Source organism: Atractosteus spatula, chromosome 3, assembly GCF_055471065.1.
Source record: "Atractosteus spatula isolate fAtrSpa1 chromosome 3, fAtrSpa1.hap1, whole genome shotgun sequence".
Taxonomy (NCBI): domain Eukaryota; kingdom Metazoa; phylum Chordata; class Actinopteri; order Semionotiformes; family Lepisosteidae; genus Atractosteus; species Atractosteus spatula.
Window position 1 is genome coordinate 12,713,596 of NC_142708.1, and position 27,936 is coordinate 12,741,531.

The window sequence follows — 27,936 nt, forward strand, 5'->3', positions numbered from 1 at the left end:
AAGCCGAGAAAACACAGAGAAGTAACCAACACAGAGTAACCAGCTTTCCTTGCTGCTCGTCAGCCTAGGCAGACATGACACACGCTGCTTTGGAGGAAATAGTAGAGGGCCCAGTATTTGAGCCCTGTGGAACACCAAAAGTAACCATGCCAAAATCAGATCTAAAATCACCAAGAGAAAAAAAAACCAAGAATCTTAAAACCAAAGATGCCAAGCAAACTCTCCAACCTAATAAGCAGAAAGTCATCGTTTACAGGATTGAATTGACCCTAAGAGATTAAAAATAGTGCACCTGAATCGGTTTCTATGAGATGAACAGCAAATTTAACAAGGTCATTATCAGTATGTTACCATATTTCAGTGCTATGTAATTGTTAAGCCAAAAATTTCAAAGGGCTCAAAAATGTTTATTTAGAGTGAGATGACTAATTGATCTAAACAACACATTCTAAAATATTTTCAAAAAAAGGCAAGGAAAATATAAGCCAAAATGTATTCAGATTATGAAAACCTAATGTACTGCACGTTTTTTGGCACTGCTGCAACTGCAGCTGTTTTAAAAGCTGCTAGTGCCACAGCCCACAGTGTTATAATGTGTACACCAAGGAGCATAGGGCCGAGTATCAAGAGCAAAGAAAAGCAAATGGAATACAAAGGGAATGGGATCCAGTAAACAAGAAATGGGTTTCATCTGTGGTGCCAATTTGGTAATGAGCAAGTGTAAAATGAGATCAAGGAGAACCAGCAAAGTCAGACATACAAAAAGGCAGTGCTGTGGCTTGTTGTGTCAAATAGTTTTAAAAAATACTAGGAAGGTTTTACATTAATGGGCTGAAGCAGTTGAAGTGACAGGACAGTTTAACAACTGTTTAATGGTGTAAGACAGGAATATATGATTTAAAAATTTTTTTCTTAACTACTTGAGGAAAATAGCTTGTGCTTGTGCTCCAGTTTATGTGAAACTGGCCTTCATAGATTGCAACTTGTCTGTATATTGTTAAAATAGGTAAAAATTGCTCCCACATTTAAAAACATAGAGTGATTGTTTTAATAAAAGTGAAAAAAGCCAGAATAAAAAATAAAAATGAAAACAATAACCGAGAGAAAGGAAGCAGCCAAACACATGAGCTTACTCTCACAACCGGAAGTGGAAGGATAAAATTCAAATATAAAATTGAGCTGCCACTGGGTAACAATATACAGTATAAGCAAATTGCTGTTAACCTGAGATGTCTAAATCTGAGGTGACCTTGTGTAGTGTTACAGTAGATATCACAGGAGATGCAATAGGTTTGCATGTTACAGTACATTTTCACACCATTGGGAGGTCTGCTCTTCAGATATTCTTCCTTAGCTCTGACAGATTGGTAACTCACTCCAAATGATCATGACCTAGATTTTGTACTCCCTGAAGCCGTAGGTAAGGAATACAGAAAATTCTGGAACACATAGATTCCTGAAAACTGTACGTGCAAATGTGTTATAGCCAGAACAGAACCTTGAAAATGTGTATTATGGTGTGATTAGTATAAGTACAGTATTTTGGTTCAATTCTTGTGTTTTTAATTAAGACAGGGTACAAAATAAATGTCTTCATGCGGACATGAAAGAACGAAAGGAAAAAATACAAAAAAGGTTACATCTCATGAAGAAATCCTTAACAGGTGTAGGCCATTAACAATCACACAGTAAAATGTGAAATTAAGTTTTATTCTTTGAATAAAGGAAAGATACATGTTTGGTACTTTTTTCCTATAGATAAACTACAAGATATTCATATTTCCATTTTTATTCATTTATTTGAAGAGCAAGGGCTAACACATAGCAATGGGTCTGTTTATATTTTTGTTGTATATATAAGCAAACTACTGTACAGTACGTTTTGAGAAGAAGCCATGTGGCACTGAGTCAGTGATCTGTGCTGGACAGCTGTTTCTGTTCTAACCAGACCTGCCCTGAAGGCTTTTCTGCACTATTAGATAACAGTAATATTGAAGCGAACATGGTTTCAGTGAATCAGGCTGAAAATGATCATGTCTTTCCCTAATGATTGAGGTCATGAGGGGAGACATGGATTTTTCCTTTTAAATGTTATAAGAAAAACGAATAGGTTCGTGCCACTAAAACAAGATACCCATGACTGACAGTAACTGGAATTGAGCTGTTAGTCTTACTGTGTTTTCAGACCTCAAGGTCCACCAAGAGCTTTCTATGTCCATTAGAAATACAATTTTGCAGGACAAAGTAAGGCATTTTATACTGTATAAGAAATAAAATGATTTTACAATAGGTTTTAATGGCTTTTGTTTGAAGCAGTACAAAATGTTTGTAACAAAACTGGCCTTTCCAATGCTCTAGTCCCTAGTTGCACCTCACAGCAGTTCTTGTAATATGAGCAAGCAGAACAGAGCACTCTGATCTTGTCACATACAGTAGCTATACTTCACAAGAGCAGGTGCTAGGTGAGCTACTAACTTGACCAGTAGCTGCTGTTAACTGGTGTGTATGTCCACCCCAAAAATATGCACTTTTCGAAATCAGGCCAATTGTAATGATTGACTTCCATTGTCCGGGAACAGATGTACCGTAGTGTTCTGAAAAAAGACCTTGGTGTGGCAGTGGAGTTATAATGTGGACTCCCTTCCTCTGCATTGCAGAGTGCTGTGGTCGGTGTCATGTTTGTTCTGGAACAGCTTGCTTTACATTGGACTTCAGCTGCAGTGTACTAAGTGTTGCTCAGTTTACACACCATTGTACCACTAATGTTCTGCCGTTGACCATATGAGCCAGGTAGAACATTTTTACACTTTATTGTGGTAAAATTTCTACTGCCACCCTGATACAAACCAAAGTATTCTACAACTGCCACTTCATCGATGCTAATTACCTCTTGTTTTTTTAGTATGTCAGTCTGTCTTAAGGTTCATCATAGATTACCATGGTTAAAGCAGAGTGAATACTGTACAGAATGAAAAAAAGATGGAAAAAGAAAAGCAAAATGATAAAACCAGTGAATTAAGGCAAAGGATAAAAACTATTGGAGACTAATTTAACGAAATATGAATAGTATTCATATAATATTAATAGTCACATTGTATTATCAGAGTAAATTCAATTCTTCCATGATAACATTGCACAAGTGACCTTTTATACAGATACAACTTTTTCAAACTGGCACCTCAAGTTCTTTTTAGAAGAAAAAACAGAATATGTGCTGGATAAATGGACATCTTTATCATTAGTGTTAAGGCAGTGATTATCTTATCACAATTCAAATTGGCCAGTCTTCTAGAAGCTCAACCCATTGAAAACGTTTTGATAGAAGAATATCCCTCACATTTCATCACTTTACTGCAGATGATGGATAACTGAATTAAGGTGAAGGCAAAGGACACATTCTTTCTAAGATGTTATCGGAATGCAGATGTACTAAGCTGTACCAAATACGACAGGAATGGGGCTGCCACTAAAATCAAAGTAGCTATAGGAATGCTACATACTGCAAGATTGCTTTTCTCATCTGGAACTGTCTACATTTTGCTCTAATCTGTAGATTTCATTATTGGAGGCAAGATTTGAAATCACTACACCCTACATTCAATCCTCAGTATTGTTTAGGATTTTTCAAAATATTTTATTTTTCAGACAACAGAAACAAAAGTTGTTGTATTTTCCAGCAACAAACAGAAGAACATATCTTTTGTTAACTATAGTGTTTATTAAATATTAATTTGCAGATTTATTGAATCAGGAAAACAATATTTTACTGAAATGTCATGGCAATAATAGTGTATTTTCCTGATTAAAATTGATAGAACATTTAATTTTATGGGTGCTCTTATTTCATCTTCAGAATTAAATTGGTTTAGATAATGTTGAGAAAAAAACAAGTGAAATAACAAATAGGTTAGGACTACTTCCTTTTCGGTCCACTATTATGAAGGATTCCAAATCTTTGTCCTTTATGAATTTAAAATCATATTGATACGTTACATAATTTAAGACCTTGTATGGGGCATTGGATAATATTTCCAAAGCAGCTGTGCAAGAAATAAAAAAACACTTTTTTTAAAAGCTTTCAACATCTGAATTTAAACTTACAGCTAAGTCACAATACTGTAGGCTGAAGGGTACATGAGATATAAATAAAGGAAATACCAGACATTCTGTGTCCATTAAAAAATGTCTTCTTTAAAAACAAAACAGACACAACAAAACCTCCCAGCTGAATAGCTCCTGCTACTAAAGCTTCTTATTAAACATGCCAGTGTTGTTTTTCAGCGAGATTTTATAAATGGACATCCAGCAGAGAGCAGCTTTCACATTCCCAACATGCCTTTGCTGACTTAAGAAAGGAACATATGACTTGCTGTTTAAGAGTAGTGCTGACGGATGAGTGACTTACTTATCCCAGTTATCTTGGTTAAACAGGCTGGTTTGGAATCTAGGCTCTTGCACTTATTTTTCCTCCGTTTAATATTTCTAAAGAACTTCTCTTGCTCTATGGCTGTTCTAGCTTTGTGCCCTGTTGACATTTCACAATCCAGCATTGTGAAACTGCTGCATTAAATAATGTTCTTCTCACATCTGGAAACTATTACCTAGAGATATTGGCTTAACCCCTTTGGATACTCGCTGACGGTAATTTGGCACAGTTGACATAACTCTTTCCCAGTTTTTTTGGGGAAAACTGAACTGGACGTTTACTATGATTACTGCTCTGGCCTCGATTGACTGTGGAAATGCCTGTAAAATTCAAAGTAATCCAAAAATATATTGTCATCTCTCAGACAAGGTGAAAAAATGTTTAAATATTTAATCATCTCCTAAAATGAAAAAAAAAATCCAAGTTCCACTGCAGTTTGATGTTATTAGTCTAATTGCATTTTTCCCATGCGCTTATCCCATTGCACATGGCTTAATAACAGACCACCAAGGTGTAATCAACTGTAATGGTTTTAAATCACATTTTACAGAATTAAATGATTCTCAATATTTTTCTACTTTTGGAAATTTGAAACAATATCGTAATCCATAATAATATGCGCAAATGTTTAAAATCAAGACATCCATACATAACATAATCAGCAGCAGCATTCTCTGACCACTTTAGGTTTTTTTACTACACAAATTTGAGCATCCTTTAAAAGCCACATGTGATATCTAGAGCACGTCAATCTCAGCGGCTCACAGCCTCAAAACTCAGCATTGTATTCCAATTACACAGCATCTAACATGAAATTGCCAGGGCTTTTCGTGAAGGTGTTAAACTGGAGAGCCTAGGCTATTTCATTACTTAAAAAAAGTATTTCCCGTCATTTTTGAAGAAACAAACAAGCGCTGACATCCTCAGTTTTTCTTTAGTTCTACGAGAGTGAAAAAGAGCAGTCTCCTGATAGTTACTTCTTTGGTTATTTTAAGTACGAACCACAAAATTCTCTCCCTCTTTTCTACTGGAATGTAAAAAAAAAAAATACCCAGGCTTACCCTGCGTAGCTGTTGTCCAGTTTCAGCGAAAAGTGCCTTTTAACTTCCACAATGCCTGCTCTCTTTGGCTCCTCAAGTCAAATTCCTTCCCCTGCCTTTTTGCAGGCTATGATGTCATGGTCTTAGGGGCTGGTAAAGGAAGAGCCTTTCCCTCCTTTCAATCCATTCACACAAAGACCCCCTTTAATACTCCACCCCCTTCCTCTCCTCCTCTCCCCTTCTCAAAGCACGGTCAGGGCACTATGTTACTGTCATAGGCTGTGACAAAAAACTAAAGCCACATGTAGGGCAGCAGCACCAGCAAAACATGGTGTAATGCAAATGCTTCAGTTCTGGTGGAGATGGGGGAGTTTTTGGTCTTTTTAGATTCCCTGACCAAGAAACCTAATGATTCAACATTCTTAATGCAGTTCAAAAGGCCTCTGGGGCTCATTGAGCAAAGGCCAAGGATCTCTAGAAGCTGAACATTCTTACCAGTAATATATGAGTTCTTGGTCAGTGTATCACTTCTGCTTTCCTGGAAACAGTTTTCTTCTCTGCATGACTCCACAACTCAAACGTCCAAAATTACAATATTGCATTTTCCCATTCTTTTGTAGGCATATTTAGACAGTATATCATATATTTAAAAAATCACAAACAGTAAAATACTGGGTGTTACTTAGAGAGATGTATAATTTAGTATTTTTAAAGGGCTATTCTAGTTCACAGATGAATTCAGTTTGGGTATGGTGTTTAAATACGACAGCTCTTCTACTCTCCAGCTGCTGTAATACATATTATTGTATTGATCAAATGCATCTGAGTGCAAGGACAAAACAAGACTAATCTAATACTTTAGTGTACTTGTTGACTTGACAACAAGGAGAAGGCCTTTCAAAGTGTGTTCAAAACCCCTGAGCACTTTACCAGTGTATAAATATTGTAAAAGTGTAAAAGTACACTTTATACTGCCTTATTATACAGTATGTGTTAATACAGTATGTCTCAAACATTACAAGTTCTCTTAGTTTTTTAAAATAACCTAGGGATGGGTAGCTTCTGCAAATTATTGACATATTTCAGCTTGCACCTTAATTTAGTGCAGTTTACACAAACTTTAAAATAAGAACATACTGTACGTGTACTTTCAGGAGAATTCTACATTACACTACCTTAAAGACTTGCCTCTCTTTTGTACTTAGATCTAGAGTCTTGTACTTTGTGGAAAAGGCATATGAGTTTTTCTAATGGTTGATGCAAATTTTCTGTGCTCATAAAATTGCACTGATAGTAGTAGTGGACTACCAAATATGTCTCATTCTAACACTCAAAAAACACCACATTACAACACTGCTATGAAAAAGCAATCAATGGTTAAAAAAATGTATGTCCCTTGTGAGATAAACTGTTCAACATTGGAGAATGACAAGATTAACATTTTATTTTATTATAATTATAAACCTTGTCATTATATGAAATAAGAAAAGTGAATACTCTTCAAGAGACAAAGTACTAACAGCTTGTGAAATACTATACATATCATAAACGTCCTTTGAAATATTTATTTAGAAGGATATTATATATCTTAATACAAACCTGACTGCTAACCCCTGCTTTATATCCTTAGTCCTTCAGAGGACAGTCAGTTTTCCTATACTGAGGGAAAAAAACTGCAAATATTACTCTAATACTCATACAGTATGTCCTCATGCTCTCATCTGGAATGTAATCATGAAAAAGTGCATTATGAGCATTGCAACATATTTGAATATAAACCAACATGGTTTATATTCACCAACAATTTATTTAAGTGCATTTTTATATTATATATATAACCAAAATCATAAATGTACTTGTGAATGTCATTGCTCTCATGGAGAACAACCTGAGGCAGTGGCTTTCAAAAAAGAAGAGTGATCTCTTCTACTCAGAATGAGCAGAACAGCAGACTTACCAGAATTGATTTTCTGCACTAAATTAGAGCAGTGAGAAACTGCACCAGTAAACACAGGCCACTGCTAATGGCTAAAAACTAAGTAAATCTCTCCTTATTTATTTATAGTTTAAGTACAGACACATACAATATTTTGTGATTGCATTCTGATTGTCTTGCATTCAGTAAAAATACATTCTGTAGTGTCTACAGTTTAAAGATTTCCGTAATTACTGTGTTGTTGATTTCAAAAGATCATTTATTTTTGTTTTCTTGCATTTCTTCCTATAATTTTCACTGTAATTAGAAAGCCACTTGCCCTTACCAGCAGAAACGCGTCAGGCCCTCTAGAATCACCCACGCTGGCATCTGTCATAAACTTTGTGATGGATTCATAAATCAACTCTTTTGTGCAGTTAATTGTAGATGTCCTAAACGATCCAACCAAAGCATTGCAGAGTATTTCAACGTAGCATCGGAAGGAAACTTTGAATTATTCAAATTGCAGGTTACAGGCTGCTCAGGTTTTTTCCATTCTTTTTAAATAATGCAGAGTATGGTAGGTGGGGGAGTAGCCAGGTCTATTGTAGATGTAGATGACCCACAGTAATAAGTGATTTTCTCTCTTTTCTCTTAATCATTTTGCATCCCTTAGTGTGGCAAGGGGCATCACCTCAGTCAGCAAGTATCCAGTATAATAATGATTTATAATAAATGTATATATCATGTGGTAACATAAAATCTATAAATGGTTATAAATGAGAGGTGGCCATATAATAGTACCTTTAGTGATCGGAGGATCTCATCCACAAGTTTCTGACACTCACTACCCCTTGTGTAGAAAGAGGTCTTCAGTCTATAGAGTCAAGAGTTTATAAGCAAAGTGTGTAAATTTATTTCTGGTATTGGCCAGATAAAAATGAATATGGAAGAAGTAGGATATTATATTGCATGACTCCCTAAAGGATTGTTCAAATTCAAAGGAAGCTGTAGGCAGACAGTAATGTAAGAGAACATATTTATTGAATTTTGCCATCCTCTGACTCCCATACAATTTAAAATTTATCTTGGTTATAACAAGCCTGCAGTCACAGTAATTAATCTCCCAGGACAGCTAATACACAAACTTAGAAACCCAAATTTCAGTATCATCTTTGAATTAAAGTCCTAGTACATAAAACATCTAGGCCTATGTTTATTATTCCATTCCGAGTGACTGTTCGAAAAATAATCAATCAAAAATAATTAACAAGGTTGTTTCATACTGTATAGAAATAGCTTGTCTGAATCTGGGTTATGTGTGATTAGGCAATTGTGAATGGGATTCTCTAAGGGGCAGTGCTCAATTGCTTGACTACTTCTGGGGCTTAGTGAGTTTGTAGTACTATGGACATGATGTTCTTAGTTTTGTGCAACGGTAATGATATCATTGAGAGCCACTATTCACTCTGAGTCCTCTGTCAGATGTCTTAGCTCTATTGATTCCACTGTAAGCTGTCGCCATAAAGCAGGTGGTATGAACATGCACTGTTTAAGAGAATGCAAGCACAGCATGCATTTTTTATCCACTGCTGGTACTATATTGTAATGATGAGCTGAGTTGTTTAAGAATTACCATAATTCTTAAACAACTATAAGACTTTTCAGAACTAATGGTTTTGGCCTTTGAGATCTTGATTGATAATCGTACAGTATCAGTATGATTTGACAGGATAGCTATTTCAAACTTTTAATTCTTCTCTTTTCCTCTGGAGTTTCTACCCGTGTTTTTGTTCTGAGTCTAGGGTATGCTGATTGCAGATTTATATAATTGTACAAAAGTGCTTCCACTTAGCATAATTTTTAAAGAAGTTTTTTATTTCTATAATTACAGTTTTATCTAATAATGCATACTGTACATGCAGTATAACTAAATTAAAACTACAGTATAATTATTACTGTATGATATTATGTGTACTCATTTTATAATGCACAATCAACAAGCTGTGAGCTGATGAGCTGTATTTATGGTTATTAAAAGAGCTGAAATGAATGCAGAGAAAGATAAACAAGGGAATTAGTTTCTCTTCCACTAGCCAAATGCCTCTGCCTTTAAATGCGGTCTCAAATGTAGCCTTCAACCTGGGAAATGAACCTCAGTGGGGTCATCTGGCGTATGTCAGCAACTGTCGAAGCCAATACATACAGCCAAAAGTTAAAAACAAGAGACCTTGAAAAAAACAGTGAAAGGCCATTGTGCAGAATCCATCAACTATCTATAGTGTGAGACGTGAACTGATAAGTTCTAATAAGACTTTAATATTTAAAGTTAAGGCTCAAGAAAAAAACACAGTTATAGCACAGTTCTCTCTGAACCCAAGACTAGGAATATTCTTACACAGGATGGATTATTCTCTTTCCTTTTATTGGCTTGGGAGAGAGTATCAGAACTGCAAGAACTATTTTCATGTTTCAGGATTGCTAGCAAGAGTTTTTTTTTAACATCAAACACATTTAAAACATTTTTATATTTTTCATTATTCACACTAGTTTGTTTTCAGTAGCCCTTAAAACTAGAGCACTCTTGCACTATTCTCTCTAAGGGTTGGTGCAGTAGGTGTTCATAAAAGTAATACATGCTTCTGTGCAAGACCTCTTGTTTTGTATAGCAAGGAAAGGAAAGGAAACTTAGAGCGCTGCTAATCATCTGTGCTGCCAGAAAAAAAAGCACATGTCTCACATTAATGAGCTGCCTCCCCTCTCGACAAAGTGCTGCTACTTAATGAATAATAATATGACTAAAGTGGCTTATATAGGCTGTTTAGAATAGTGTCCTCTCTTTTCAATGAAGGCGGAATTATGCTGGATTAAAGAGATCACAAGAGATCCTGTGAAACACGTCAGAGACACAGCAACCCAGGTGGCAGCCAGAGGTATTAACGGTGCTGAAGGGGTTATTGGGTCAAATATAGACTGTGAGTGTACACGGGAAGATGGACATTAAAAACTTTCAGACATGTGCTGGTTCAGCTGCTCTTATGGGAAGCAGACTAATAATGTAGGTAAAAAAAATGTAAGTGATCAATGTAAAATCAATGTAATTTCAAATGTAAGTAACCAACACAGATTTGCCTAGCTTCAATCAGCAAATGTTGTGACAGCACGGAGCTCCAGTATACTCTTCATCATCAATCAGTCTTCATTTGCACTTTTTCCTTTTTCAGCTGAATAAAATGCAGCGCTCCTATAAGTTTCACATAGCAATGACTTAAAATATTAATATTACTTCTGTTGCTTTAGCTGAAGTTTGACTTACTTTTTGAAGATTATTGTCTGCAGTGATTACACATGTATCATTTAGTTTAACATACAAATTTAACCTAACATTTTTAAAAAGATTTTCTTCTTGCTATGTTAGTGCACTCATTTCTATTATGAGTTTTAAAAGTTTTAAAAATTCTATTATTTAACACATATTGCCCTGGATGGTGAAAATAACCATGTATATTTGTTAAGGTATGCAAAAAGACACACACCCAGGAAACATAATTTCACATACTGTAGCACTCCCATCATTGTAAAATTAGAAATGATCACTTAACAGAAAACACACCTTTTCATTAAAGTCTAGTTTTTAGCTCTGTATTTCATATTTTAAAGTCTGCACTCAGAAGGGTAAATAGAGGAAATAAAGGAAAATAGATTAATGCTATTTAGTAGGCCAGCACAGATATATTTTGCAGGTAGCAGGGTGTCTTGATGCCAAGAATGGAAAAAAGGTCAGTTTGATGGCATAACTCCAAGCTTCTCTGCATAAAACCCAAGTATGCTTGTTATCCAGGTGCTATTCACTTTGCTACTGGGAATTATTTCTTACTTTCTGTTCAGTTGCTCAGTTAGTCTGCTTTAAAATCCCATTGGGAACAAAGAAATAGAGCACAAAGACCACACTTGACAATTCTAAAACTGGAAATCACCACTGATGCTACATGTAGAATATAGTGAGCATTGCTTAACACAGAGACAATTAAATATGAACTTTTATACAAAAAGCCACACTGCCTGCCACCCTTTAATCAGTAATGGGGTCAGTTTAGTGTTTACACTGGCATTTTAGTCTGATTTCTTTTAGCATCTTATGAAAACCAATATTAAAGACTTTTTTCCTTTTAGACTGATATATTTGCTCTGTTTGTATTATTTTCTTGGGAAATGTTTTAATCAATGAAATCTCAGCAACCGGAATCTGTTTTTAATCTCTCACAGCTTCTTCTTTTAGAAGACATTACAGGGTTTGACTTACAGTACTTTAGACAAAGTATTTTCTTTTGAGTTTGATTGTCACTGTACTGATCAAGATGGAGGGAAATTGGAGGCAGCTCTGTCTAATAGTAATTTATGACTTTTGGTTGTAAATTTAAATTTTTGGACATTAGTCAATACAGCTCATACAGCTGCATTTTAGCTCTACTTGAATAATAAAAATCACCTAGGGTTTTTTCATATGTGAGAAATCTTGACAAATCAATATTTCTATAGAGTGAACTTATTTCTCCAGTAGAAGGGTAACATTGGTTCAAACTGTCTTCTATTGTAATCATTATACAGTAAGGTAACAATGCTACATACTGTAGAAAAGATAATTAAAGAATGAAGGATTCCAATTCGGAATGTGTCACCTGAATGTATTAGAAGATTGCCGATATAGTTACTGTAATAACATTATTCTTCTTATAAGGCACATTCTTCCCTCTAGCCTAGATTCCTCTGAGAAAAAGAGGCCTCTGCGAAGCCTTCAAAGCAACCTTGTTTGCCACCAGTGTGTCTATAATGCATGGTACATTAACAAAGCATGCCTCATTGCAGAGTGATCCAGGGAGCAGGCAATATCTACCCAAATGTCAACTTTGGTTGCAACTTTAGTGCAGCTTGGGTCGTCTCGGGCACAGGTTCACGAAGTGGATAAGGCCTATTTGAGGAATTTCTAGTAGGTACCTGCGTCAGCCTGCGTAGGCTGCAAAGGAACAGGTAAAAGGTTTATTTCATGCTGAAAGGAAAAGAAAAGAGACACAATGGGTGTGTGGAGCCTTCTTCATATCAAAACGTATCCCTATTTTTTTTCCTTTCAGCATCGAATAAACCTTTACCTATTTGAACAATACTCAAATTAGCCTAATTAGCAAGAACAGGATTGAGTTATAATATAAATAATCTTGCTTCCAAACGTGTGAAGAACTTATAAATGTTTGAAATTAAGTCACACAACCTAATGTTCCCTCATAGGAGGGCAGGCTGAAACCATGAGTATTAAACAAGTAGATGGTTCATCATGCAAAAAAAAAATACTATACCAAGATAACTAATACACAGTTGTCCTAGTTTTAAAAATTATAATAATCAATATATGCAAATGCTGAAAGGATATTTTTTTAAATTAATTTAGGAAACAGCGTTTCCTTTTCCCCTTGAATATTCGAAATCTCTGAATAGCTTCCATTAGTTGTGAACATAGTCTCTTACCTTTTGAAAATTATTTGATAGTTTCTTACCTTTTGAAAATTATAAATTAATCTCTTCATAGACTTTTTGAACCACTCATGATAGTATCTTGATGTTATGCAACATGGAAACAGAAATAGAATACCTTATGCACCATTTGAGAACTGCACGAACTGTACATAAATATCCCGTTTAAGTTTTAGATAAAGCAGTGTGCTTAATTCTGATAATTCTCCACTCCTTTATTAGCAAATCAACTGAAAAAGAGCTTGTGCAATAAGTCAAAGAGCAAATACTAAAGATTTCCAAAGTATTTTGAAAAGGTGCAGAAATTCAGTATAAAAACTACAAAACTCCACTCCACGTCTTTTCCAGAGATGACTGAACAAGGATTAATGAATAACAAGTGGTTACAATCATAGAATGCAATGAAAGAGTCAGGTTTTCTCAAGAGGGACAGCCATACAAAGATTAAGTAAGTCTTACCCTAAAGCCTTGCTCCATGGAGAGACAAAGTACTTGCCAGGGTGCTGTATATCTAAACATCCTGAGAAACTGCAAGAAAGCAGGGGGGAATTGAAGGGGGCTCTATTTGGTCTGTCAAACGTCCTTCAGTCCTTTCATTTAACCCCTCAGACTGGTTTCATGGAAAGAGCAAGCTGTCAGCATTAGCGTTGCATTCCAATACACAGGAGCATGTCTTCAGCGATGAACATTGAAGCAGAGTCACGGCTAAGAAGCTTTTTTATGTGAAAATGAGCTTAGCATCAAACTCAATTATGTGGATGACCTCTCCCCTCCCAGCTGGTCTGGGCAAGTTAAATTACTCTGCCAACCAGCCCTTCCATCCTCATCAAGTTCAGCCCTTCCATCCACACAAAGTTCACCAAGTTCACATGAAAAGCACACCCGCTTTGGAGGTATAATATGACTAGATGACAAAGCTGTTCCAAGGCCAGAGGCTGCAACAGGGAGGCTCTCTTGTTTGAGAGGAATGCAGGAATGCTACTGGAATCAAACAGAACAAGTCATATTCAACACCTACTGTAGGGGAATACAACATAGAAGCAGAGACATCCTAAAAATATTACTTGGGCTCAACCCGTTAAATGATTTTGAGATGCAGAAGAAGATATGTTACTATATTTTTGTTCAATACATTTTACAAATACATTATTTTTTCAATTTCATCCATTACAAAAGCACCAATTTCTAGATGTTTACAGTATGCTAAATTTTAAAATAATAAAATATTATAGACAATCATATAGTTATATATGCCAAACAACTTCAAATTAACATTGATTCTTTCTGTAGCCCAAATTTATCCTCATAATATTCTTGTCATAAGACTGCTGTTTGGTGCACATAAATGTAATTAAATTAAGTTTCCTAATGTTCTGTTGACTAAATGGATAATACATATGAAACTGCAATTAAAGGGAGATAAAATGATCTCAAGATAAATTGCCTCATTGTTCAAAAGTATATTACGCACTGTATCTTTATAAAGTGTAGGACTGATTGCCATCCAGTGTTTTAAGTTTTACCTAAATTATAATACTGTAATCATAAGAACAAATAAAAAATAATCATAAGAAATATTGGTCAAGACTGAAAGAAGCATCTCTGTAATTTATCTTAACAGGTGTTTGCTTTCTACCATACATCTATTTATAATATACTAATAGAATTCTGACTGAGATTTATTTTCCAGTAATTATAAACAAGTCCATTAAAACAAAAGCACACAGAGATGGTTAATTTACTGCTCCCAAACCTACAAGGAGGAATGGTACTGACAAAATAAGAAGACTTCAAAAACTGTTTAAGATTGCATTGTGTTTTCTCAGATATTCATGCAATCTCTGTCCTCTATATAGTACAGGGACAGAAGACAGACACCTTAAAGATTAAAGATTTTACCTTTAAAACAATTGGAAATCTATTTCTTTTAGAGGGCCTGTGTCTTGGTAGTGTACTTTTTGCAGTCACATTTCATGTATTTCTCTCTGCTCCTGTTGAGCACAAACCTGTTTTCAAACACTTCTATAAGGCTTGAGCGCAGGGTCTTTTATAATTCAAGCCTTAGTAATAATGGTGAGGTTGGATTTTCACAGATCTTGCTGTTTCCTAGCAAGAGCCACAAAAATGCCCTTTTCCATAAGAAGGTTAATGTTAAGAGTCTATAATCATATCCAACGGTGGAGATCAACGAAGCAACACATTGAAATCAAACCATCCACATCCCTTCTTTATTCCTTTCTTCAGATAGAAAAGATTATTCTCTTGTACAAAACACAACGTAGAACATCATGGATTACCTTATATCGTTATCTTCTTTTGTTAAAGAAAATATCACATTTTAGTTTTGACTTGGAGCAAATTTCACCTTATACCAAAAAGAGTCAAATTGCCAATGAATTCAAAACTATCCCACTTTGAAATCATACATGAGACACAAGGGTGGAGAAATCATTACTTCCTGTAAATTCATTTAGGAAAATGAAAAACAAGCACAGTGTTCATATATTCATAGCCTGTTTCAGAAGGAGCATATGCTCATCATAATGAGGTACTGTACCTCACTGAACCCCTTGGTCGCATTAATGTTTAATAACTTCCTTAAGAAATATACAATTTCCTTATTTCAGCTAAAGATATTATCAGACGTTTCTTCAGCAATATTTCATTATGCAACACAACTCAGACATTGAAGCAAACAATTAATAGCCATTCTATCAATTTTATTAAAATGTATGATTCTAATGCACAAATTATACAAAGTTATACAATACTGTCTTAGTGGAATTAGATGATAAATAAAGAGCCATGATAAAAATGTGCAAGGAATGAATATGACTTGTAACTATGTGAATGACCTCTATTCCTCTAGGCTCAATGCAAAATGCATTTTATTTAAGTCTTCTTCAGGAATTCAATTCAGCCTTTGTGATTTTGTGGCTGGTAAGTTCAGTAAATTAGCAAATCATCACCAAATGTGTTTAAGAAAAGCTAACTGACATCTTGACATAAGGTGATACGTTCAAATACAGTATATTTATAGCCAAGACAGAACATGTTGAAATTACACAAGGGCAGCAGTGTCGAACAGTAGTTACAGTAGGGCTCTAGACTTGTAACTGAAAAGTTGTGGGTTCAGACTCTTTTTAGGGCTTTGCTGTTGTACCCTTGAGCAAAGTCTGCCACTTTGTTTTATCCAGCAAAAAGAGGACCCAATGTAAATTACTTTGGATAATAAGTCAGCCAAGTAAATTATTAAGAGCAAAGTAATAAATAAGCAGAGTACAAATAAGCCACTCTGATTTGTAAGAAACTGTCACCCTTTCTCAGATGTCTCTTGATCTAAATGGAAACATTGACCTAGTTATTATATATTGTGATATATAGAAGTTTGTGTACAGGTTTGTGTACAGTTTGTGAGTACACACACTACGAAATGATGAGCTCTTTCTCAATTACTGAAGTGTGTTAAATTAAACCACACACACACCGTATGCTAAATCCAATCCATCTATCCATGATCTAACCACTTCATCCAATTCTGGGTCACAGGGGCTCCAGCTGGCTTGCTTGGTAGATATGTGTTTGAAAAATAATCAATTCAAACACCTATGAACATATGAACCTGTTTAAGAACATTGCAGACAATGTTCCTGACTGATGCTCAGCATTAAGCCTTGTTAGATCATGTTTCTTCTGTGTATTTTCTTTGCAGTCACTGCAGCTAATGCCACTTTCTAATCATGCCTCCCAGCAGGTTTCTTTGTTTCAGATGCCAAGAACAGCCCTATGTTAGGGAGGCTCATCCTCCTGAGTAACTTGGCTGGCGCTAGTAGCAAAGTGAGAAGGCAGTAATAGATCGCCGTAGTTGTCCTTGTCAGACATGCCCCAGATTTGCAAGCATTGCCGTGACACACTTTCTTTAGCTGTAGTTTCCATTCCAGCTACACACCTAGAGAAGGCACTAATAATCTCCCCGTTCTTCATTTAATGCACGTGTTCACCACACCCAATAAATGCCTCTTTGTATGCTCTTTTAACTCAGTTTTAAGTCCTGCCATTATTTCCTGAATTAAAGTCATCCATTGTTTAAAGATTCACAAATGTGGTTCTCAGTGAATCTTAATTCTGCACCATGTTCCTTCTAATTTGTTAGTCTGACAGTATGTATTCACTTTGTCTCATAGGGTGAGTGACCATTCCTGACAGACTTCCATACATTGAGGATGAAAGTTAATTTGCTTGTGCCTGCCTGTGGGTGACAACGCAAACCTTGAACTAAAGAAAGCAAACTTCAAATAACGTTTCGGTTCACTTTAAACATTCTTTAGTGCATATTACTTAAAGCTCCCAAACATACAGCTGGGAGAGGAAACAGCTGATCTGTTTATCTTGAGACACAATAAGGAAGTCCAAGCCAGAAAGGAAGTTGTTTTTTCCATATCCCAGGGACGGCATCTCACAAAACCCAAACACAAAGCAGAGAATGACCTCACACCTGCTCCCCAGCACGTACACTAACACAATTGGGCCTGCCTTACAGAGACTCACATTAAAAGGTTGTCTGACTAAAAAACATATGCCACATAGGTAGTCATAGGCATGTACAAATAATTGCAAGTGGCTACATTGTTGTTTTTTTTGACCTGCTTGTGCTTCCAGGTCAATTAAATTTCCTGTAGTGAATTTGCCTTCTAGCTTTGATACTGTTGTGGTGCAGCTGCTGCTGCAGTACTAAAATTAAGGCCAAAAGCGTCCCCTTTTTTCAAAAAACAAATATGAAAAAATATTTTTTATAGTTTCTCCCCCTCATAGCTTTTTCTATAATAGTGGACAAAGTAAGACATTTTCTCATATAAAGTGATAAAATATTTCTGCATGGTTAAATATGACCCAGCATAATACTGGCCAACCAGATACCTCATATTAAAGTAAATAATTTTAAGGATAGTTTTCTTTTAATAAAAAAGGGACATGAGTGAAATTTGTCAAGTCACATTTACAGATATCTTTAAGTTCAAATAAGTGCAGCCAGTTTTGGATTTAGAATGGAACAAAAGGAAAATGATACAGTTGTGGTAAGAGAGCTGCTAAGTTAAATTAAAATTGTTGTTTTTTTTCACGAATGTATGTCCTGTGTTGATATTTTTAATGGCTTCTAAATTGCAGAAAAAGAAACTCTTGCTTTATACACTACTACATTTTACAGCATAATGAGTAGCAAATATAAAACTATACTTTTAATATTCAGCATTTAGTATAAAGCTTCTGTTGGAATGGCTAGAGCACTCAATATTGAACTTATAAATTATAAAACCCTTATATACTTTTTGATTACCAGTATGTGAATTATTATTTTAAACAATATAGACTTCACCATCATTTTTGACTGTAACTCTACGCTTTTGTATGTGCCCTGCTGGCATTTTTTAATTTCAATTTTCTATCAATTCAAATAGAAATGAAATGGAATAAACATTTATAATTGGTAAAGGAACTATTGGAAAACTGGATAAGGACTTCTTTTCTGAAAATCCTGACTAACACGCTTCATTGCAAGTTCATTCTTACACGCACAGAGATCAGCAACCAGACTGCTAGAAAATAAGCACACATAACCAGACAATATCCATATTAACAAAATAAAAAAAACAATACTTATTGTGTCTCTTCACTCATGGAACAATAGAACTGCTTTGGGCAAGACTCACAGTAGGTTTGCCAGGGTGTCCGAACCCCATTCCTGACAACAGTGATCTTCTAAGCATCTTATTAAGCATCTTATAAGCATGTAGAAGATTGAGGAAAGCATCCTAAAAAGGGCAACGTAGAGTATACCTATGCTGATATACAGTAATAAGTCTATTAGGGAAATGTTCATCAAAGTTAATTCTAATTAAGCCGGCTCTGCTGTTTGCAGGAATCTGACATGGCAGTGCAGGTCTTTTCTTTGTTGCCCATTCCTTACCACAAAAACAGCCAACAGAAGAGCCAAATCCCAGAAGAATAGTAAGACTTTTACGGAGTATAAATTCAAATGATACCGCCTACAGAGAGGAAGTTAAATCTGTGTAGACATTTTTCTTTGTTTTTGTTATATATCCCACATAGTCTCATATAGACACTTCCACTTTCTTATATTGCTAGACTGGAGACGTGGGCGGTTTCCTTGTGGGAAACAAATAATGAGGTTATTTTGAGGTTACATTTTGTCCGGTTTTGCATAAGCCATTTTACTTTATCCCATGACACTACAATGTAGTAGTGTGACTTTACTTGAAAATACCTTTTTGAATTAAAGTGTAGTTTTGTTCAAACAGTAATCATTTAAACACAAAAACACAACTAAAATAAACAACTGTTTCAGCTGAGGCTGTTCAGCAACAGCCATAGAAATTCCTAATCATACAGTAGCTGCAGGGATGACACTGAGTTTGGGGATTCAGCATTGCCTTGACAGCACTGAAACAGTGTTCCAGTAAGAGGGAACACTGCATTTACCGAAGAGATCATAATTTGGATGGATAGAAAAGCTCATTCTACAACAGAAAACAATAGTAATATTCTAAGCTATCAAACACAAATGAATTTCTTTTTGCCTGTGTGATTGAATGTGGGTGTGTTCTCCCTATGATGGACCAGATCTCTCCCAGGTTGTAGGCCCACCTCTTGGCCTTTGCAAGCTAGGCTGCAGCTACTACAAACCTTCGAAGGATAAAGCAATTACTAAAAAAGTGTGTGATTGAAGAGGTTACAGAATGGGTATTCATTTAAAACCTGTAATCTAGCTACTGTAACATACAGAATTAAAATTTTTATCGATAACAAATATACAGTTTTAGAAAAAAAAACACTTGTTTTGCTCTCTCTATTGAACTGTAACTGTCTCACCTTACAATCTTAGATGTGTTATACTCTTCCACTATAAATCTCAAAACATGGTAGAAACTCTGACTCAAAGGGCCACTACGGTATGAAAGGCTTCAAGTGCCAGTGAAAGTGAAATCACTTCAGCTTACACTACATACCAATATACTTTGTAGAATTCTAAAGCAGAGAGATTGGCAGAAAACACTGATGTTTTGAAACTGAAATTTTCTCATCGCATTCCAGAAAGCATTCAGCAATACGGATGTGAAACATTCCTAAAAGATATTAATTGTATTAGGCCTTTAATCTTAAAAGCTCATTTATAACTGACGTGACATCTTGGAAAGAGATTACGGTAACACTGAAGCGTGTCAAGTCAAACTAGTGGTAAAATTCTTTTCTGGCATACCTTTCCAATTTGACCTTTGGCAAGAGTCGTTATGTGATTACCATCCTTTTAAAAGACATATATATAATATAAATAAAGATTCTATAAAATATGTTACATTTTTCCTTATGTGACCTGATTGTGTGTGATGAGTTTTACAGATTCAGTTCCAGGATTTTTTTCGAACATGCTAAAATTCACAGAAATATATATGCCACATGGCTGTTTTCAGAGTTTGTTGATTCTTTAACATTTATAGACTTATAGACATTTATAGATTATGTTCATTCATATGTTATACGTTGTTCATGTGACTTGCAGTTTTATATAGAGAACTACTACTAACCTAATATGAATTTAAAGCTAGACTCATATGCTATCCATAATCCCCTAATTACACATCTTCAAACACATTGAATACAAGTGATTGCTAATCAGCACATCCACAATCCTATTTCAAGAGTGTGATTACAATGCTTTATTTAGATGTGTGAATAAGCTTCAGTGATTAACTAGCTTAACTTAACACAATCTCCATTTTGTAAAAAATGTCTTCCTTACAGTAAAATAATGTGCTGTTTTGCACCTGTCATGTCCACCTATTTAATGAAAAGCGTGTGGTCTTGGTTTGTAAATATGTTTAATTAATTTGACTTTTATTTGAAGAAAATTATATTCTGAATGCAATCTCAGTGAAGTATCTTGTTCAAGTATACAATAGCAATATTCCACCTAGCATTTGAACTCAAACCCTTCAAGAGTCTTTTATTCATTACCGCACACTTCTACAGTACCCTTAGGCCATAAGGTTGTTACTGTGCAAGTAATGAAGACAAATAAAGTCTCACCAAAATAATTCATTTTTAACTGTGAATGAATGAATATTAATAAAATATGTAAATATGTAAAGCTAAAAATAAGGCAGGAGAAAATGTGAATTATAATTTTTTTGAACACAGTGTAAATTTGAATTAACAAAGGTACATTGTGATATAAAATACCTTTTTCAGACTCTTAAGTGGAGACACAAAATGCAACGTTCCTGAAGCTTTATGACTTCTCTTTTTATTGGATGTTTTACAGACAGCAAATTGGCACCTTAAAATTGTCTTATTGTCTTGATTGTATTATCAGCTACTACCTTATGATTTTGTTTGGTTTCATGGTTTGTGATACGAAATATCATGAAATGTTATCAATAATGGCCAATGAAATTGCTTAATCTAGAGTATTCTTCCTAATCTAGATGGAAGAGTAGCTGAGTGTGACCTTGATGAGACACAGAACTCTGCCAAGACTACATTCCCAGTTTAAAACACATGGGGATGAATGATTCTCTCCCTCACTGCCTCAGGACTGACATTCAGATAGTTCCTTCAGTGTTAAAGTCCTAGTGTGCAATAGATAGTCCTATCTTTTTCTTGGAGTGTGACTGCTTTTCCTCATGAAGTGATCACCAGATAATCCCTGGGATATTTACCGTATACTAAAGAAAAGAGTTGCTATGCTGAAGTATCCTTTACTATGTATTCTTTCTTTTGATGGACATGGTGCTGGATTACTTTTAGTACTGCTATCACAGTAAGCCACTTACATCTTCAGGATACAGTTTACACGTTTAACACTGCTGTTACTGCTTTCAATATATCAAAGCAGTATCCTCTGTGTCCTCTTTCAAATCTATGAGTTTGGATTTTAAATTAAAGATTGTCTGCTTAATCAACAGTATGTGTCTAAAAAAATAAAAACTGGCAATAATTTAATGTTTTTATCTTAGTTGAAATAAGGAATTATTATCCATACTGTGTGTTAATCGTTCACACTGTACCTGTAAATGTGTTTCAATTCAATATTTTATGTCAACAGCTCTGATAAAAAACAGCAAAAACAACAAACACATACAGTATTACAAATACACAAAAACAACAAAAACACATATATTTACACATACCACAGTAACTATTATGCATAAATGCAATCTAAGATCTACATAGTGCTTAATGGCCCCTATATACTGTAGGTGCTATTTCTCATGGAGGCAGAAATATTTATTTCTATCTGTGCTCCTTTCACGGTTCCTTCATGTTAAGAAGAAGTTACAAACACACCCATACACTTCCTCCATAAAATAAAAATAATAGTAACGATTTGAGCCAGGGAAACTTGGAATTTTGCAAAAAAACGGAAATAGCAGTTCTGGTTATACTATACCAGATAGTTGTTCTTGACAGTGTTTTGGAAGAATACACAAGAGGAACAGTTTCCTGTTTTGCACATTTGATTCCAGCCCTCCTAAAAATGTTTCAGTCCTCTTGGCTGGATTGCCTTTTGTATCACGCACTGCTCTGGGATTTCCCTAATCTGTCTTCTGTGTCCATTCTTGGCATTACCCAGTTAGGGTGGGGAAGAAATATCTCCGATCTCCAAGTTTCTGAGGAAATCACCGATAAGAGACTGGTAATCATCTTGCATTCACAATTTCACTTTCAAGGACAATTCCGAAGGATGTCTACTCTGAGCCAAAGTAATGTTTCATGGAGTAGTTGACACTTAACACTTTACATGGAGGGTTTGCGAAAATTATTTAAATGCAGTAAATAAAAATGTTGTCTGAAGATAAATGGAGTAAAATATCTTTTAATGATTATCCATAGTAAATTTATTCTGTCCAACCTACAGTAGTTAAGTATTTCCTCTCATTTATAAATACAGAACTATAAATAAAAAATAAGTAACCTTTGTTAGTGATTCAGTTTCTTAACTAAATAAGGAATTTATCCTGGCTAATTTAGTGTTGGAAATGTGTTCCTGTATTTGTGAACATCTGTTTGTCTTTACAGAATGTGTTTTTTAAAAGTGCTGCATCAAGTCCAAAGACTTATCCTTTAGTTTTGTATTGTAAATTTCTGAGTGAAAAAGTGACAAAGTCACAATTATCTCTCACAGGTTAAAATATAATAAAGATCAAATGGTAGCCACATTAATATGGCTTAACCCTCAATTAATGCACATTCTATGGAATTGATTAAGAACATGAAATAATAAAGATATTGTTTCTGATTACATTTTGTTCAGTTTATAAGGCACATGCAAAATAATTATATCTCGGATCTATAAAAACGAGACAAATCCATCAATTTTCTAACTGCTTTATCCAATACAGGGCCGTGGGAGAGCCACAGCCTATCCTGGCAAGCAATGGGCTCGAAACAGGGCAAACACTGGACAAGGCGCCAGTCTATTACAGGGCAGATACACAGAAATGCCCACACATGTACAGTACACACTCTTAAAAAGTGCAAGAAATTGAATGGGCAATACTATGTGAAATGATTAATAGTATGAAAATACATGTTGTAACCCCATACTGATGCAGACATCTGCGAGTTCCACTAAGGGCTTTAACCTACCATTATTTTTTTGGACTGTGGGAGGAAAGTGGACAGCACCCTTTGTCTAAATGTGCTTTGACTATTTGTCTTTCAATTGAACAAATCAATCTTATTAGATGTATTCCAACTGATTCTTGAACCACTCATCAAACTTCAAGGAATCATCATCTTAACACTGTGTACCATACAGCACAGATTTCAAGAAAAGATCATTATTTTTTGGCTGCATGGCAGATCATTCATCTGTTCAAACTACACTGGCGATTGGCAGTCTGTGCAACACTGGACTTGTAAACTGGTTGAAATTGGATGGTTTTACACAGCTAGATCAGTAGAATGTCGACAGGAGCTGGTAGTTTTGTGTGGCACAAAACCAATGCTGTACAACAATATAAACTGCCTATGAGCACCTTCACTGCTTGCTAGTTTCAAATGCTTTTTCTTGATCTAAAAACAAAGGTTGCAATAATAATCACAGCTGTGATTATTAGGAAGGATACACACCACATAAAATATGCAGGCCAACCAAACAACAATTTAGGAACACAGCTGCAAAAGTACTTTCCTTAAATCTGTTGTAATTTATGAGGAATAACAACATTCAAGTATCAGATACTTTGTGAATGTTTATTCAGTATTTAAATTTTGCAATTTCCCTCACGGGATCAATAAATTATCTATCTATCTAAATAATGCATTTATAGTTTAACCCACTTGCTTAAGGAACAGTCTTTTGGTCAAAACAGGGGGCTCAGCTCAGAACCTGATTCAGAGAGAGGAGTTAATTAGGGGTAGCAACATACAAAGGTGCAGACAGAATGGAGGCAGGATGAATGCAACAGAAATTTGAGAAGAGATGTGTGTAAGAGGTATATACTGTATAGAAAAAGTCTGTGATAACTGTGATTTAAAACAGCTGGGTGAAATTGGCGATGTCTGTTGTCATCCCTCTCGAACTTCCTACTCCTGTTATGATTTTGCTAACACCTGGCAACAGGTGGGTGTGCATGAATAATTTGCAAGGCATAATAATAAGAAAGGCATTAGAATAAACCATGAATGCATTGTGACTTAAATTGGATTTGAGTATACCTCTATAGAAGCTAATATATTAATTTCAGATGTAATTGTATCAATTCCCTTACTGTGAAGTGTTACCAAGATTTCTGATTATTTGCTTCTCATTTCAAGATTCATAATAATTTATATACATTTTCTCATTAAATATTTGGTGATATCACATACATTCTTTTCATGAAGAATCAATACTCTTGATAAACGTTTTATTCAAGTGGATTGTTAATTACTGTCCACTGTAGCTTCAAAAGACTCATTACTCTCCTGAAAAAAACTATTGCTCCAATAGTCAAAAAGAAAATAAGAATCTTCTGTACTTGGCAGCAACAAGCAGAGGACAAAATCGAATTAAATTAAATGAGCGATATTGATTAGAGTGTGTGGTTTGTTGTATGAAGTTTCCTACTACACAACCTGGCTTTGAATGCTGAGATGATCTTGAAAAATCAGCATGATTAAGAAGCCTGTCAATTGTACAGTACTGTACATATCAAACCCTATCCATGCAGCTAAATGTGTGTCCTACATTTCCCACAGAGTATTCCCAAGAGTAAAAAAGTAGTGATATTGCTGAACTACAGAAGCTCTGTTTTGTTACAGAAATAAAAGTATAATAACAAATAGAGTATATGAAAGAGAAGCAAACTTGATGTGTTGCTAATGTGGCTCTTCGTTTAAATGGCTGGCTTTGTAGATATAAATACCTCGAATGGAGTGATGAGTAGACATTTTAAGTCAAGTGGGTTTCATGTGATGTTTTCACAGGGAGTGGTTGAAAATAGTCCACATGTGCTAAATGCATTTTTTCTAAGAAAAATACATGCTGAAAGCTGTACAAGGCGCATTACTAAAATTACTTAAACTTTTAAGTACTATACTAAGAATATCAGTACATACAGAGACAAAGCTTTAATATTCAGTATTTGACATTTCTTTTCTAATTAAAAATATTACAGTTAGGGACTCAGGTTTAACTCAGTCATCACAAATACCAGTATCAAATTATATCAGACAGATTTGGTGATTTGGATTAAAACTTTTCTAGCCAAAACTGAGAGAGGTATAAATGGCCTAAAACAGTAAATTAAGTTAATGCATGGCCATTTTAACACGAGAATGATATTCCAGTTCAAATACTGATAGTACAGGAATAGTGAATTACAGAGTCCTATCATATTAAAACAGATACTCTATGACCATAAATAACAGTGGTGCAGATTGTTCCACAAAATTTCTGTTTTTATGATCTAAATATCAGATTTTTAGTGTGAGTGCTTAGATCAGTTATTTCATGGTGCATTGAACAAAAGTCCAGGTACCGCTCTATTTCATACAGTACTTGGTGATGTGTCACTTACACATTTTCTATCTGTCAAGGCTACTGATAGTTTAACCCAGCAAAAATACAGATGCCACACTGTATATACGGTATATAAAAACTCAAAACACAATCTGCAAAAGATCAAAAGTCATTCCTCCACCCTCAAAATGACTCACTTCAAAAACTCATATTATTTTTAATACCCACTGCAATTCACAACAATAGTTGTTAGCCATGCAGTAGTCTGCTTTTTAATATGCATGCCTTGATGAATATACAGTTAATGCTTAAATTGAGACTTTGGCTTAAACACTTGTTCTGCTAGTCATAAATGTTAAGTTCTTTATATAGTCCCATATAATACCCAATGATTTATAATCAATCTGTAACAATTTATCCCCTGCTTTGATTTCTACTTTGAAGTGTTGGTTTGTGAAAATTCAGCCTGGTGCTCTACATAGATCACCACTGGCTGAGCGCTATTACTTTGAACACAAGATTGCAATACAGCTTTGGTCAATGGTGAATATCCATATGTCAGTATATTAAATCTCAGTGCTGCTTCTGCCCTATAAACCAACTAACTGCTTGTAGTGACAGCAAAGGCAATGTAGCTATTGCCCAGCTCAGTCAGCATGTTCAGGTTCTTCACTCAATTCCAGACAATCAAGCCAATTCTAAAATAACTGTGCACGTAAAACATCTTCTACATAAAATTATTTTAAACACGGGTTATGAAACATTAATTTATTAAGTAATTATGCCACACACATATGTCTAAACACTGGTGGTTTGATTTTTAAAGCAAAAATCAGAGATAAAATCAACACAAAAATTCCCTGATATGAAGCAGAGGACTAGATACGGTTCAATAGTTTCACCTGCATTACAAGACATCACCAAAGATGAAAAAGAGATATTTATGAGGACTGAAAATTAATCTAACATAAACACTGCAACAAAATTTATTTCAGCAGACAACTTTGCTTCCTTTTCTGTCTCATTTACTAAAAGTGATCTGGGTTGGGTGAAATTTTACAACATTCAGAACCCCACCAATCACCCTTTTTGAAGTATGTATAAAATGAACTGTTTTTCAAAAAGCTATGAATTGTTATCATGGGTTGAGATTATGCTGCAAGAAAGAACCTCTGCAGTCTCCTAGTACCAATGACCCCTTTTTGAGACGTTAGTTCCAAAATGCAAATTTGACCTAATAATTTGCTAATACTTATTGCCCATAGCCTTTGAAATAATTAGATCATTTGCCTTTTTAGAATAAACTTTTAACTATCAAAAACAAAAAGGGGACCTTTTCAACTTTTCCAGTTTCTAATAATATAAAATATAATATAATAATATATATCTAATAAAAGCTACAGTATATGATAAATAGTTCAGCATCCGGATTACATATATCTATCTGACATTTGATTCTGCTGTCTATCTGCTGATTTAGAAATACTTTTAGATTTTCATCAACAGATCATGCATCATGTCACTGAAACACCATACCTCATTATAATGATTTAGCTCCGGACAGGCAAGTGAAGGACAGTCCCCGTTTCCACAAACTGTATCGCAAAATCTTCCCTTGTATTGAAATCAAAATGAAAAATTGAGAAGACCTTCTAAAGTGCGCAGGAGAAAACGGTCAGCTTCTTTAAGGGTTGAGATTCTGTTCTTCCCTCCCTGCGATGTGTGTATGCAGTGCTGGTGTTTGCAGCAGTTTTGACTTGGATGACATTGAGCGCATTCGCCAGCTCCAGCCTCTCTCTCAAACACACTCTGTCTCTCTCTCTCTCCCCCTCTGTAAACGCTCCTGCTGAATAATGAATGAATAATATAGTCCTGGAGGTTTCTCTCTCATTCCAGTGCAATCAGGCACTGATCACAGTGAGGCCACACAATGAGCCCTGAGTTTTAGGTCAGGTTACAGCTCCCCATTCAGTTGCACAACAATCTGTCCCTTATCCTGCCATTG

General features: G+C 35.2%; 1 protein-coding gene across 2 annotated transcripts in view; it reads right to left on the bottom strand.

The window, feature by feature from the left end:
- The window catches only part of LOC148837434 (PALM2-AKAP2 fusion protein-like), a 51,941-nt gene extending 24,251 nt beyond the window's left edge, over positions 1-27,690 (bottom strand). Inside the window, exon 1 of one of the 2 annotated variants that reach the window (XM_088910200.1) lies at positions 27,468-27,690. The gene's annotated coding sequence lies outside the window, so the exon portion shown is untranslated. Of the gene's footprint in view, positions 1-5,487; positions 5,564-27,467 lie in introns of those variants that run through there. The other variant, XM_088910201.1, reaches the window with a different exon arrangement.
- Between the last annotated feature and the right edge of the window lie 246 nt (positions 27,691-27,936).